Below are 11043 nucleotides of genomic sequence, written 5' to 3' on the forward strand. Positions count from 1 at the left end.
TTTAGTGAGAATATTTATGGGAATCACAATTGTGTTTAATTATGACATTTTAAAATATCATGTACAATAATTTTTATGATTATTTTTTGTCAGGAAATTATCGAAAGGGAAAGCACAATTCAAACTTGTTACTATATATTAATGTTATATCATCAAAAGGCTATTATCATGTATTGCTTTAAGAATTTGGGTTGGAGGAAAGGTATCTTGAATGTCAAACATAGGGATTTTTCAATTGCTACAATTAATGTGTTCTAGGTTTTAATCTGAATGCATAAAATTCCAGCTCGACACAAGTTGTAGTTCATTAGCCCTGAATTTGTCTAAAATGATATGTTGACTCCTTGAACTTACTTAAAATAATGTTTTACATGTTTTAAAATTTTTTGATAATTTTCTGGACACGTTTTTTGTCCTACTTACGTTGTTCCAAATCAATATACCATTTGTTCCAACATAATACTTATATTGTTTCAACAGAAAATTGTTTTATTTCTTTTCTTTAAAATACATTTTTCTGACATTTCTAATCTCGTTTTTCAAAAAATTTTATACTATTAGACTCGTCTAAATTAGACAGTCATTTTAAGATCCCTGAAGCTCAAGTAAAAAAAAATCCGGTGAATTGAATCCGAGTGGGCGTTTTCTGGCAAGAAAAAAAGTGCCCAGAAATTTCTAAAAACATTCCAAAAAATGTAAAACTTTATTCTAAGAAACTTTAATTCTTGGATCGAAGCGGGATTTCTTATGGTTTAGTCCCAATAAAACTTGTTCCTTAATTTTATCCATTTTACACCGGTGAATAGAATCCGGGTGGGCGTTTTCCGGCAAGAAAAAAGTGTCCAGAAAATTCTCAAAAAATTCCAGAAAATGTAAAACATTATTCTAAGAAACCTTAATTCTTGGGTCGAAGCGAGATTTCTTACGGTTTAGTCCCAATAAAACTTTTTCCTTAATTTTATCCATTTTATATGCTTCAACAATTTGTTGGGTAAAAACTGTAAGGAATCTCGCTTTGAGCCAAGAATTAAAGTTTCTAAAAATAATGTTTTACATGTTTTGAAATTTTTTGATAATTTTCTGGACACGTTTTTTGTCCTACTTACGTTGTTCCAAATCAATGTATCATTTGTTCCAACATAATACTTATATTGTTTCAACAGAAAATTGTTTTATTTCTTTTCTTTAAAATACATTTTTCTGACATTTCTAACCTCGTTTTTCAAAAAATTTTATACTATTAGACTCGTCTAAATTAGACAGTCATTTTAAGATCCCTGAAGCTCAAGTAAAAAAAAATCCGGTGAATGGAATCCGAGTTGGCGTTTTCTGGCAAGAAAAAAGTGCCCAGAAATTTCTAAAAAAATTTCAAAAAATGTAAAATATTATTCTAAGAAACTTTAATTCTTGGGTTGAAGCAGGATTTTTTACGGTTTAGTCCCAATAAAACTTGTTCCTTAATTTTATCCATTTTACATGCTTTAACAATTTATTGGGTCAAAACTGTAAGGAATTTCGCTTTGAGCCAAGAATTAAAGTTTCTTAAAATGATGTTTTACATGTTTTCGAATTTTTTGATAATTTTCTGGGCAAGTTTTTTGTCCTACTTACATTGTTCCAAATCAGTGTACCATTGTTCCAAATCAGTGTACCATTTGTTTCAACATAATACTTGTATTGTTCCAACAGAAAAATGTTTTATTTCTTTTCTTTAAAATACATTTTTTCGACATTTCTAACCTTGTTTTTCGAAAAATTTTATACTATTAGACTCGTCTAAATTAGACGGTCAGACTACAAAATAATTGACTATTTGGGACAAAAGATTGAGGACAATTTAAAAATATTGTCCTCTCATATCTTTTTCTAATTTTAACTGGGGACTAATTCATTAATAGTCTCCATTCCTTTTTAAATTGTAACTGGGGACAAAATTATATAAAATTATATATTTTAAATATTAAATTTCAGGGAAAAAATTATCTCTGTACTTCAGTCGTGAGGTTCTCAGCCTCTCTTTCCTTTCTCTCCTTTCACGCCTCCTTATTTTCATCTTCGTACATCTATAGCCATCGCCTCCCTTTTAGTTCAACCCTCTCTCCTTCCCGTTTTTTCTCCGAACATCATCTCCTAGCTTCCCTTTTCCTGTTCGTTCTTTTTTCTGTGTAAATTGACAGGAACTGTTGCCAGGGGTTGTGGTTACCACTTGTCGATGAGGAGGTGGGAAGGAGATCTAAGTCCAAGTATTGAGGTAGTTTTCGTTTTTTTTTCAACTATTACATATGGTAGGCTTAATTTCGTTGATTCTGTTAATAACATTCAAGAGGGTTTTGATAATTTTAGGGGTTTTGATCATTTTAATTTTGTTTAGACTGTATGTATCCAGTTGATTATGTATATATAATTTGGGGATTTTAAAATCGAAGGCATCTGTCCAAGAGGCATAAAGCATCAACTTTAGTTCAGAACTTGAGAATGCTGAAGGAAGAGAGATATCACATTCAGGTTTGACATAATTGATTTGCATTTCTATTTGTGAGGCTGATTATTGTTGATTGTGTTCAATGGAAGTAATGGAGAACAAGTTGTTGATCAATAAAGGCGTTTGTGCATATGAAATTGCAGTTTATCCTCAAATGAAGCAAATCGCAACCATCATGGTATTCTTTATCCTTCCCAGTTTCTTAATAATTTCATTTCTTCGAAGCACTCTCAGCTACTAGATTGTAGGGCTTTTCTCTTCTAAACAATTAGTAGACATCACAATAAATTATGTGAAACTTTCATCATACTACCAACCTATTTGGTGTAGACTTGAGCAACTCTTTTTTTTTATTAAGGATATTCGATATAATTGTTTTAATAATGAGGATGATGCAGTTGCATATCGATATTATTGGTCCTTGGATGGGAAGCTTAAAGAAATCTCAGCCTTTACATTGGAAGAGGCTAGCATACTCTCTCCAAAGTTGTGCAATTGATTTAGATAATCTATTGGTTTGACTATATCTCTTGGTTTCTTCAAGATGAGCTTTTCTCTCCACCTTTGTGAAATGGAAACTTTATATAGTGATTCATTAATAGAAAGGACTGACTTTCTCTGAATGGTTTCAGGCTTTCTTTTAATTAGAATTAGAAAGTTACATTACTGCATATACTTGGTCTTAATTTGATTGTCTCTATTGGTTGTTTACATGGTTACTTCACATATTATTATTTTTGTTGCAGGTGAAAAACTAACAGCTTTAATTTTCCATCCCATATCAGCAGTGAGCAATCTAGTCCTCACTTGTCACGCGCTTCCCTCTCTCTATTTGGATGCATAGCAGCATGGCTCATCTTGAAGAAACAGGGTTCTCTCCACCATTCTAGAGCAGCTCCAGCTTGGTTTAATTATAAGAACCACACCATGATCCAAAAAGAGGTATTTCTAATCCCTGCTATTCTCAAGGGGTGCCACCAAATCATCGCCGAGAGCAAGGTCTTCTTTTCATTTTCATTTCCCCTTTTATTTTCCCATATAATGTTGTAATTACTTACTTAGGGTTTTGTCTTCTTGGACGTCTCCTGTTTGTTCTCTGAGCTCGTAGTTCTTACATTTACTGTTTTCTCCCCAGTTATTTACCAAATATGTTAATTTAAGTAAAACATTCGACCTCATGAGGTTTATGGTTTTTTGTTTTGTTTTTACCCTCATGGTTTGTTTGTCTGCATCTTGCAATTAGTACTATTTGTACAAATCCAATTCGTGGTGATGAAATTAGCTGAATATTTGAGGTGGAAAAGTTGGATTCATAGCTTGTTATATTATGTATTGATACAATATGTGTGTTTTCAGAATGTCGTTTGAATGATTAAGTGGTTTGGTTTATGATTTGTTTTCTCAGATTATGAAGGAAGATGATGCTAACTGGCCAGAACCAGACAGGGTTGGCTTACAAGTGCTTGAAATTGTAATGGGAAACGAGCATATGTCATTCACTACTTCAAAATTGGCTCCCTTGTTGATGTTCAGAGTAGTAAGGATCCTGAAAGGCTTAGTATATATTCTATTACCTTGTTCAGGTCAGCTACTTTCGCATGTGTACTCTAGATTTCTGTCTGTTTGTCCATTGTGGTTTTACAGAGAGAGTATACATTCATAATTTTGGTTAAATACCTATTGAGGTGGGTCAAATTATTTCTCTTTTGGGATAAATTTTCTATAGCTTTGGGATTACAGTTTAAAGTTTATCTTTGCTATTCAGTTTCAAATAGTTATTTACTAAAAGAAAAAAAATTCCTTAACATCTGTCCCACATTTCATGCTAAACCACTTGCATACCAGAGGTAAGTAGAGTCCATTTTATTACCCTAATAACAAAATTCATATCATAATCCATGTCTAGATTGTGCAGCCATTTGGTTAAGTTCCAGCTCTCAAACATGGGGATCTCAAGCTCTTTCGTAAGCTACTTGATTTATCTCCATTTATCTCTGCCATTTGAGTCTGCTTTGTGTTTTTTATATGCAAAATCAAGAGCATTAACTCAAAACATAACCAAGAAAATTCAGATAAGGGAACCGATCTATTGTGCAAAGGGAAGCAGATGGCAATATTAGGTGTGTGGTTAGAGGTGGAGGCTCAGCACTTTGACTATACTAACCAGAATTGAATTTATTAAGAGCTTTGGATCCTCTAATCATGCCTACGGAAGCTAGCAAGGTTGTTAAGTAGAGGCTCTTGAATATTTGTGAGGTCATTATCAACTGCTCTGGTTTTTGCCTATTGTTTATCAAGGTAACTCCATTTCCTTATCACCTTTTAATTGTTTTTATCACTGTAGTTTCATTTGATAAAATACTTTCTAGTATGTATAACCTGTTTTTGCCGCGGTTCTCAGCGATTTATATAATTTGGTTCCTCATTTTTTCAGTAGATGTATGCGATGCAAGAAATGTACATATCAGTAATCTGAACATGAAATATGTTTTGACCACATACTTGTTGTATGCTATTTTTGTATCGGTTCATGTCTTCAAGGATTTAATTTGTCTTTTTGATCTGTTCTTAGTGTTTTCTAGTTTTATTCTGTGGTTTTTTTAACATATTGTTATTCTGTGTTTTGGAGTATGTCCTATGGGCTTATGAAGTTATATTTCTACTGTGGCCTGCTTAATTTCAATGTTAATGTTTCTAATATCTATAATTGCTAACCCTATTTAGCAGGGGTCAAATGAGATAAACTTTTCTCTATTTAGCTTTATTTTGTTTGCCCGTTCAGAGATCTCAAAATGCTATGTAGGTAGAATTGTATTGAAAAATGTCATAGGCAAAAAGTTCAAGTTTCTTAAATGTATCAATTATTTTGTCATCTAATGTTATATTCTCTTCTTTCAAGTTCCTTTAATTATATCTTTTGGTTCTAGAATGGAAGTTGACTTTATATATGTGTATCCAACTTTGAAATTTTACAATAAATGAAATGGATATTTGTCAGAATTTTGCTTTCCCTTAATTTACATTGCATATCAAGTTCAAGTTTCTTAATTATATAAGTCCCTTGTTTGAAAATGATATTCTTGCTTGCATTTATGTTCTCTAATGAGATTTTATTTAATTTTCATTGTCATACCTTTATCAAACATTTCACCTCGATTTCCAATTAGTGGATATATTAGAGTATGCTTCTTCACTTACATTTGAACTCTCTTTTGTGTGCAATTGAATGATTGGCTTCTTTAAAATTGTTTCTGTATTAAAGTTTAATCAATTTAATTTTTCTTAGGTGCTATTTGGTATCACATAGAGCTCCATTCAATCCAAATTGTTTTATTTTATTTTTGTAATAAAAAAAGGCATCATTTGCTTCGGTCCTTTAAAAAGCCCGATGCAAATGATTCTTTTTTCTAGTCAAGGGCCGATGCAAATGCTTCAACCATTTGCATTGGCCGACGGCCGACGCAACCATTTGTGTTGAGGAGGGCTTATGCATCGCTCAGAAAGCTGACCCAAATGTCCTTGAATGGCTGATGCAAATGGTGTTTTTTCCACTAGTGCTTATTCTCTTCCTTAGTTCTTGATTTTCTAATAAGCATTAGTTTAACTACTGATTGACTAAATTACTAAGTTCTTGATTGAACATATGAAGAGAAGATGGTAAAAGTAGTAGTCTGATGGGGTCTGTTGTTTACAGTTGAACTAAGCCGAGATATTTGGAAGCCATTATTTATAAATGGTACAGGTTGGCCCAGTCCTGTAGCAAACTTGTCCAATATTGTGGAAAAGAACCAAGAAAATTTTAGTTGCTACTGGTGTTGATATTCAAAGTCTTGACACAGGCTGGCTTTCTAAATTTTAGTTTTTATATGCTTTTTTAGTTATCCTTATGTTGACTTTTACAAGAAAACTGCAAATGAAACGAATAAATAAACTTATCCTTGCAATATACATGGGACAACTATTTTACAATTACACAAATAGACACAAAAACTTTCTATGGATTATAATTTTTATCTTATTACTTGTTCTGTTTCAGATGTTGCATGTTCGATCTGTACAGTGGAGCTGCCACAATGGCTAAATGCTTAAGAAAAATAAAGGATGTACAATATGAAGGTATTTATCTATTTTTAGATTAGATATACCTATTAATTTTTGGCCTTAAATTCTACTTGCTCCCTAGTTGATCAATCTGATTGTGAGGCTGATGGTATATGTTAATAAGAAGAGATTAGGAATAAAGATCAATCAAAACAAAGCTTCTAGTTCTATCTTAAATTTTCTTCAATTTACACTTGTCTTAGGCTTTTCTATTTGATTCATTCCTTGTCAATATCTATCTAATATGAATTGTTTGCCTCAAAATCAAACTGTAATTCTAATTCAGGGATATGTAATAATGGAGTTTCTGAGTTTGGGACTATGTAGGTTATGCAACTGCCCGTAAAACTAAAGCCACAAAGAAGTTGGTATATCAATCAATGTTTGGTTATTTTGCTTTTGTGTTACTCCTTTTTCATTTTGCTTATGCTGAAATATGATTCATTAACCTAGTTATTAGCTATTTCTGCTGTTTTTTAATTTCTAACAAAACAATTTGGTTCTCATTTTTGAAACATTTAAGGTCTTACTATTCACTAGTTCTCAATTGTTTTAGTTAGATTAAGCTTATAAAATGTATATAGTGTCAAACAAATAGATTAATTAAATAAGCCTAGAGCATGAATCTTTTATCTTTTAGGATTTAGGAATAATATATACCAGTTTAATATAATTACTATCCAAATATAATTAAAGATGGTCACTTCTATAGCTATGTTATGATGATGATTTCTTGAAGAACTATTTTTATCCTTAAATCTACCTTAAGGACATACTTTGTTCTCAGGTCCGCAGCGTTGGTCAAGGGACTGTGTCTTCATGGAGACAATTGATAGTAAGTGCGTCCTTCTAACATAATTTTTATTGGCTTAATTTCTACTTATAAGTTTTAGTGTTATTGTTTTGAATCATTGTTGAATTCAATTTTCAAATACGTGTTCTCTCTACCTGTTAGTAAAATTTTTTTTGTTATTTCTTGTACTTTTATCCTTATTTTTCCTTGGGGACAAAGGCCGTCTCTTATGCATGGGAAAATAATGGTCCTTTTATTTGGAGACAAAATGTCTCTGAAGAATAAGGACAAAATTCGTCTCCTTTAATAGGGACGACAACTGTCCCTTTTTTCAGAGACAAAAAATCGTCCCCTAAGATTAGGGACTACATTTGTCTCATTTGCATAGGGACAACAATTGTCCCTTTCTTTGGGAACAAAGAATCGTCTTCTAAGAATAGGGGCAAAAGTCGTCTCTATACAAGGAGACGACAATCGTCCCTAGAAACGGGGACGACAATCGTCCCTAGAAACGGGGACGACAATCGTCCTTCAAAATAAGGACGATATTTGTCTCTATTGTAAGTGACGACAATCGTCCACAAAATGGGGACAAATCAACTTTTGTCCCCTATAGCATCGGGTACGCTCGCATAGGGGACGAATCAAGGGGACGAATAAAATTGTCTCCTAAAAGTATAGGGGACAATTTTTTAAACTTTTGGGGACACTTTTAGCGGTCCCCAATAATCAATTTTTTTGTAGTGTCATTTTAAGATCCCTGAAGCTCAAGTAAAAAAAATTCCGATGAACGGAATCCGGGTAGGCGTTTTCTGGCGAGAAACAAAGTGCCTAAAAAATTCTCAAAAAAATTCCAGAAAATGTAAAACATTATTCTAAGAAACTTTAATCCTTGGGTCGAAGCGGGATTTCTTACGTTATAGTCCCAACAAATTGTTGAAGCATGCAAAATGGATAAAATTAAGAAAAACGTTTTATTGGGACTAAACCGTAAGAAATCCTATTTCGACCCAAGAATTAAAGTTTCTTGAAATAATGTTTTACATTTTCTGAAATTGTTTGAAAATTTTCTGGGCACTTTTGTTCTCGCCGGAAAACGCTCATCCGGATTCTGTTCACCAGAAATTTTTTTACTTGAGCTTCAGGGATCTTAAAATGACCGTCTAATTTAGACGAATCTAATAGTATAAAAATTTTCGAAAAACGATGTTAGAGATGTCGGGAAAATGTATTTTAAAGAAAAGAAATAAAACAATTTTCTCTATCATCTCTTTCATTTTATTTACCAATTTGCCACATTGCCCTTTTTAATTATCATCAAAACTACGTAGTTTTGTTATGTCACACAATAAGCTGATTGTCACAACTTAAATCATTGTCACGCTGGATCTCACGCTGGATCTCACCCTTATAGTGCATATATATATATATATGTGTGTAAATTTGATAAATAATTAAAAACCTCAAGAATATGAAATGAAATCAAGAGTAGATATATTTATTTTCATAAATCTATCTATAACAAAAAAAAAGGGTAAATTCCAAAAAAAAACCCATGTGGTTTGATGTTGTTCCAAAAAAACCATTGTGATTTGTTTTTACAAAAAAAAGGACTGGTTTCACCGTTACCCGAAAAACGGAAAAGGGCTTAACACCGTTAAAAATGTTGACGTGGGGAATTTTTTTTTTTAATTTTTCTTTTTCTTCTTCTTCTTCTTCTTCTTCTTCTTCTTCTTCTCTTTCTTCTTCCTCTCTCTCTCTCTTCTTCTTTTTTTCATCTTTTTTTTCTTTTCTTTTTTTAATTTCCAGAATTCTGGAAAATTTCCAAAAATTCTGGAAAATTCCAGAATTCTGGAAATTTTCCAGAATTTTTGGAAAATCGCCATCAAAACCACCGTCTCTCCCATCGCCAACGCCCTAAAAAAGTAACACAATCCGCCGTGGAAAACGCAATTACAGGTTTTGAAAGCTGAATTTGGTGAAAAATCTCCTGTTTCGAGCTGATTGGATTTCCGGTGGAGACGACGACACCGAGAGATAAGAGAGAGAAGCAGAGGATTGGAATAACGACCACATATCAATACACTCAACATGAAATCCATGGCCACATTTCTTCAACCTTCTCCCAATTTCATTTTCCTCGAACACGCTTAAGCAAATCACGCATTCTAAGCTCTTCTCCTGTTCTTCTTCTCTGTGGAAAACGAAGAGCGGAATTGAGGCGATGAGTGAGGGATCGAGTCCCTTGGATTTGGAAGGAGACAGAAGAAATGTTGAAGGAGGAGGATTAAAGGTGTATGAATTTACAGATGCGGAGGTTGAAGATGAAGATGGAGATGGAGATGGAGATGGAGAGAAGAACCATCTGGCGTAGATATGGAGGAGAAGAACGAAGAGAATGACGACGAGAAGGGAAATAATTGCGGCTAACATTATGTTTGTGTCGTATGAAGATATGCTGTTAATCAACTCATTTTTACCCATTGATTTTTGGATTTTGATTTGGATTTGGATTTCAAACTCTGAACATTAATGAAGATGATCATCAATGGAGAAGGAAGAAGGAAGAGGAAGAGGAAGAAGAAGGAGGAGAGAGAGAGGGAAAAAAATAAAAAAATAAAAAAAATTTGAATTTCCAACCTTACCCTTGTGCCACGTCAGCATTTTAACACCGTTAAGCCCTTTTCCATTTTTCGGATAACGGCGCAAACCACAGTCCTTTTTTTTTGTAAAAACAAACCACAAGGGTTTTTTTGGAACAACATCAAACCACAAGGGTTTTTTTTAGAATTTACCCAAAAAAAAAAGTATATAAGTTAAATAATATGGTTTTTGATTGAAAATGTGAAGATATATAAATAAGGGAAACAAGTATACAAAATACCAAAAATATTTAGGGAAATGTTTGGCGTCGGATGTTCCGTCAATGTTTTCTTATAATCAAATTTCGTCAAACATTTCCATCAAAGACATGGCGGGAAAATTCCTTCCATAATTTTCTGACACAATATTTATTTTGTCAGCAAAGTTCTGTTATGATAGATTGCATTACTAACAAATTTTCGTCTTAAATTATTAGAACTTTTTGTCAGTATTCACGAATTTTTTAACAGTGAAAGTTCATTAATAGTGAGAAGCAAGAAGGAAGACAGTTTGTGGGGGAGTGGAGAAAAATTTCTTGAAAATTACGTGAGTGAGGAATTTAGTGAATAATAGACAAAAAAACCTGACAGAAAAGAGGTAGAGGACAAACTGTCATCGTATTTCCTCTATCCATATACACTGGCGAATACAAGATTGGTCTTCAGAGTTAATTTTATATGTGCATGTGTAAAAACAATTGCAAAATCGAACTCGTTCAATTTTTTTTGTGTGTGTGTATATATACATGTTATCTTTGAGTGGACGCCTTTTCCTCATGTTCAAAGTGGCTTATCATTCTTTCTAGGTTGCTCTATAATTTCATAATTACTATTTTGCAATTCCTTTCCTCTCGCCTATTCAATGTTTTGTTTGCTCAACCACATTTTACCAATTCGGATTTACAAATAATATCATTAACCGTTTTTCCTTTTAGAATGAGGAATAATAACAATTAATAGGATCGTCATTTTTTCTAAAAGAATGATTAATGACAATTAATGCATAATTATTTTAGGATTAATAA

At 32.8% G+C, this 11043-nt stretch overlaps 1 long non-coding RNA gene across 7 annotated transcripts; it reads left to right on the forward strand.

Moving 5' to 3' along the window:
• The first annotated feature begins 2001 nt into the window (after nucleotides 1-2001).
• Nucleotides 2002-10802, forward strand: LOC136201925 (uncharacterized). 7 transcript variants are annotated; one of them, XR_010674205.1, is made up of 7 exons: nucleotides 2002-2251; nucleotides 2427-2660; nucleotides 3229-3424; nucleotides 3888-4780; nucleotides 6519-6598; nucleotides 7371-7418; nucleotides 10507-10802. It is a non-coding gene; the product is annotated as an uncharacterized lncRNA (long non-coding RNA). The 7 variants fall into 7 exon arrangements; XR_010674207.1 differs by lacking the exon at nucleotides 10507-10802 and having other exon boundaries at nucleotides 3888-4446; nucleotides 4555-4780; nucleotides 7371-9095; XR_010674209.1 differs by lacking the exon at nucleotides 10507-10802 and having other exon boundaries at nucleotides 3888-4065; nucleotides 4389-4780; nucleotides 7371-9095.
• Nucleotides 10803-11043: the final 241 nt, after the last annotated feature.

Source organism: Euphorbia lathyris, chromosome 8 (genome assembly GCF_963576675.1).
Source record: "Euphorbia lathyris chromosome 8, ddEupLath1.1, whole genome shotgun sequence".
In the NCBI taxonomy this organism is placed as follows: domain Eukaryota; kingdom Viridiplantae; phylum Streptophyta; class Magnoliopsida; order Malpighiales; family Euphorbiaceae; genus Euphorbia; species Euphorbia lathyris.